Source organism: Cherax quadricarinatus, chromosome 20, assembly GCF_038502225.1.
Source record: "Cherax quadricarinatus isolate ZL_2023a chromosome 20, ASM3850222v1, whole genome shotgun sequence".
In the NCBI taxonomy this organism is placed as follows: Eukaryota; Metazoa; Arthropoda; class Malacostraca; order Decapoda; family Parastacidae; genus Cherax; species Cherax quadricarinatus.
In genome coordinates this window covers 41,810,192-41,815,191 of record NC_091311.1, presented here as the reverse complement: position 1 = coordinate 41,815,191, position 5,000 = coordinate 41,810,192, and the positions used below count along the sequence as shown (strand labels likewise).

At 34.7% G+C, this 5,000-nt stretch overlaps 1 protein-coding gene across 1 annotated transcript in view; it reads right to left on the bottom strand.

Annotated features, from left to right (window-relative positions):
- Window positions 1–3,570: 3,570 nt before the first annotated feature.
- LOC128703834 (uncharacterized) overlaps window positions 3,571–5,000 on the bottom strand; it is a 21,223-nt gene continuing 19,793 nt past the window's right edge. Inside the window, exon 8 of the mRNA XM_070086985.1 lies at window positions 3,571–5,000. This exon is cut by the window's right edge and continues 1,650 nt beyond it. The gene's annotated coding sequence lies outside the window, so the exon portion shown is untranslated.

Here is a 5,000-nt window from a genome sequence, read left to right as displayed (position 1 = left end):
TACTGTGATCTTATTACATATATATATATATATATATATATATATATATATATATATATATATATATATATATATATATATATATATATATATATATATATATATATATATATATATATATTTATTTATTTATTTATTTGGTGAGTGGTGCATTGAGGTATATGTGGAGACAAAAAGCGTTATCTATGGAGGCAAAGAAAGGAATGTATGAAAATATAGTGGTATCAACTCTTATATTTGGGTGTGAAGCTTGGGTTGTAAATGCTGCAGCGAGAAGGCGGTTGGATGCAGTGGATATATCCTGTCTAAGGGCAATGTGTGGTGTAAGTATTATGCAGAAAATTCGGAGTGTGGAAATTAGGAGAAAGTGTGGAGTTAATAAAAGTATTAGTCAGGGCTGAAGAGGGGTTGTTGAGGTGGTTTGGTCATTTAGAGAGAATGGATCAAAGTAGAATGACATGGAGAGCGTATAAATCTGTAGGGTCCTCGAAAAGGTTGGAGGCAGGGGATAAAGGAGATTTTGTGGTCGAGGGGTTTGGACTTCCAGCAAGCGTGCGTGAGCATGTTAGGAGTGAATGGAGACGGATGGTTTTTGGGACCTGACGAGCTGTGGGAGTGTGAGCAGGGTAATATTTAGTGAAGGGATTCAGGGAAACCATTTATTTTTATATAGCCGGACTTGAGTACTGGAAATGGGAAGTACAATGCCTGCACTTTAACGGAGGGGTTTGGGATATTGGCAGTTTGGAGAGATATGTTATATATCTTTATACATATATGCTTCTAAACTGTTGTATCTGAACGCCTCTGCAAAAATAGTGATTATGTATGAGTGAGGCGAAAGAATTGAATGATGATGAAAGTATTTTCTTTTTGGGGATTTTCTTTTTGGGTCACCCTGCCTCAGTGGGAGACGGCCGACTTGTTGAAAAAAAAATAATGGGTAGGCAAACAAACCGCAGAATGATAACAAGTTTTATAAGGGTTTATTGTTTTATTCGTTAGGAGACAGGAGAAGTCTCTTGATACTGGTCTTAATAATACTAATGGCTCGTTGAATTATTACACTAGGGTTGATGGTAGGTAGGTATAATGTTTGGCAGGAAACAGGACAAGTGTTTCCTGACGCGGGTCTTTGTCATATGATGACCCACAGTTGGACCTCTTGGTCATCTGTCCGAGAACTTCCGCTGGCTTACCGGTCAACCTCTTTGAAAATCATGGCCGAATGAGGGTTGATGCAAGAAGATCAACCACTATCTTATCAACACTGCACACACTTAAAAATGCTTCATGTTTTGTGGGAGGAGCCGAACTATTTAAAAGATAATAGTCCACAGGCTAGAATGAACGCCACAAAACCGCTCGGAATATATTTGTTGCGATGAGCCTTTTCTGTGTTGTAAACCTGATTCTTGTTACAACTGCAGAAACCTAGTATCATTTATGTCTGTTTTAAAATGATGGGGCACCAGAAAAATGGAGTATGAGTAATTATAAAAGAACTGATGGTGAGAACGTTATTTATGGTTGATCCTTTATTTGTATAAGCATAGGTGGACATACTTGCCATCTCATCTTATGATGCAGTTGCTGATTTCTTAGAGAGAGAATCGACAGCAAGAAAACCTCGGTCAAATGGCAAAAAAAAAAAAAACGTTTCGTTGATTGGGTCAAGGTATATGAAGTAATATAAAGGATTAAAAAAAATCGTGGAAGAGAGTATTAAATGGTGGTGGAACGAGGTGTTTAAAACATAATTCTGTTCATCGTAATTTATTTTAAATATATAATTTTTGTACAAATAAGCCTCTTATATTTAAAGCTATGATTTTGTTTATTATAATGCATATAATTATTTCATATATGATATTCAACAATCACAGTTCAACTTGCTATCAATCAATCAGATCAAATCAATAAAATTTATGAATAATTTTAAATTACATATTAATGTTGAATCCAGAACTTCAAAGGTAGGATATATTATGAATGTGAACTATTTAGTTGTTTGGGGTGTGTTTACTCACCTATATGTGGTTGCAGGGGTCGAGTCATAGCTCCTGGACCAGTGTGTGTGTTTGTATGTCCTCAGTGATCATATAAACATCTAAATATAATATAATCAATATATAAATTACACACCTCAGTGAAAATATCTTGATATATACAGGATTTCTAAAGTCACAAAAACCCAATATACAAACGTGTGTATTTAAATAAGTGAAAGTATTTTATCAAAACAAAGTTTATATTTATGAGTGACATCAGAAAATACGAAAATTGTTTATATTAAGTGTTGGGAATGCCACCATGATGCTGCTGCAAACATATTTCAACACACTAAGTCATATTTGTCGAAACTTCCTTGTAAGAAATGGCAGCAATGCCGTGTGCAGTAGTTCTCGGCAACCATTCCATTTCTTTGACATTGTCAGTTTCTACTCTGCCCTAAGGTATTATGTATCCAAGAAGGAAGTAGTCGGCTTACATCAAATCTGGAGACAGTGGTGACCAGAAATTATTCTTACGTACCAGATGCTCTTCCGAGTTCATTAAGCACGTCCATCTTGGAAGTCGCTGTGCAGACTTTGGCTAATGTCAGTTATTCCAAAAATGCAAAATGTCATCGGCCGGAAATTCTGTGTGCAAATTTCCATACATATTTTCATTTAATAAACCGGTTATACCAACATTAGTGCATTATTTTAGCTGCGTCTAGGCTCTTATTTAGTGAACAGTGTTAATTCGGTATGGACGGGTATGTGGGCATTTTTGCCTATGTGTACAGTATTAAATAAAGACCAGTTTGTTCGTGAAATTTTTCTGAGATAATTTCTTGGTGATCGCGTCCTTTGCTGATGTCCGTTGATTGTTCCTGCTAGCACTGATAAACGTTCAGTCCAATATCACGTTTGGTGCAATCGCCAACAACCTGACTGGTCAGAGAGCGGACCACGAAGATCGAGCCTTCATAACTTTATGTGGTGAATAACCATTTCGAATATAGCTCTACAGGAAATACATAACAGTCACAGTATCTGTCACATAAACGCTACATCAACCGCAGAATTGTGCCCTTGTTTGGAGATCCCTTGTGTGATTTTTTTTTGTCTTTTCTTTGGAGGTTTAAAGACTGAGCCACGATATGACTTCATAATGAACATTATTGTACATAATAACAACCCAGGGGAAGTGGCCTGAATCTGCGTAAATAGAAAACGTTATATATATATATATATATATATATATATATATATATATATATATATATATATATATATATATATATATATATATATATATATATATATATATATATATATGTATATATATATATATATATATACATGTATATATATATATATTTTTATATATATATATATATTTATGTATATTTATGTATGTATGTATATATATATATATATATATATATATATATATATATATATATATATATATATATATATTTATTTATATATATATATATATATATTATATATATATATATTTATTTATATATATATATATATATATATATATATATATATATTATATAAATATTGTGTGTGTGTGTGTATGTATGTATGTATGTATATATGTATGTATGTATATGTATGTATATGTTGGGTTACATGACTTTAGGAATGCCTCGTATATTGACAGGGTTAAAAAATTTCAATACATCCTATGAAAATAAATACAAAACATATCTCTGAAACTCCGAGAGAAACAGCTTGTAAGTGTATGTGGGTAATATAAAGCAACATTAACATGGTTGCTATAGTTGATAATGAAGACAGATGCTAATAGCGCTACATGTCAATCTTTACGTTGAGGGCTGTATGTTGCTTCATTCTTGTTTCGGGGGAAACAAAGTTTAAACAGACGAAGCAAGTATGCATGTGTTGTGTATTAGCCTCTATAATGGCTTAAGCCTCATAGGCTAAGGCGACCACTTTGTGCTGCCTCGAACTTAATATTTTAACGATAACTTAATTCGAAATGTATATAGTGTGTCGTGTTTTATATTTTGTTATAACTTACCAACTTCGCTTATTCGGCAAGGATCGTTTCCCCTAACCGAGCCTTTATTATCTTTTCCTCCAGCGTTATGAAAATTAGTTTTCATATCTTATTATTAATTATAGTTTGACAAATCATAACTGATGTTAGGCTAACCTAACCAATGTTAGATAACATGAGGCTACACTAATTTTACGTTGGTTAGCTGATGCTGATCACTTTTGATGCAAATTTAAAAAACTTAAATAAATAACAAAAAAGCACAATACCGTGACTGGAACGATACACATTGACAAAGTCAATGGTCCAAGTCGGACCGAAACGTCGTCGTAAGCTCCTCTCTTTTATGTGCGGGTTATTTGTGTTAAAAAACTTACATACCACGCTGAATTTTCTAGAATACAATGATTAAGTAATTGAAATTTCCGAAAGAATCGCATTTTCTTTCAAAGGGAAAAGGAAGCTTTTGGGGGCATTCGACTGTGTAAGCAAACCAGCAATTTAATGATAATCATAAAGCAAATAAAACTTTAATGACGCTAGTTTAAGGGTTATAACTCTGTAAGCAGTTCAAGTCAACAAAAACTTATACAAAAAATATTCAAAGCTAATAATGATCAAAGGTGAGAGACGGGGAAGAGGTAATCTACCTTGTATATGTGCTGTTGTTGATCTGTGGAGTGCAGTGTCAAGAGTCACCAGTACAAGCAATTCCTTGGTATAAAAAGTTACTGCTTACAAAAAATTGGCACGAAGGCCTGAGCTTGCTACCACCTGCAGCTCACAAGACTGCCATCCCCACGAGCCCCTTTGGGGCGGGGCAGATGGCAGACCAGAGGCCTAGCTTCTCCCTACGAGCCCCGTGAGGGCGGGGAATGTGGCTAGGCCTGGGGACAGTTGGTCCCAAAGATGAGGGGGTACTTGTACCTCCTCCCATGGGAGACTTAAGTCTCGAGACACTACCCAGATAGGGA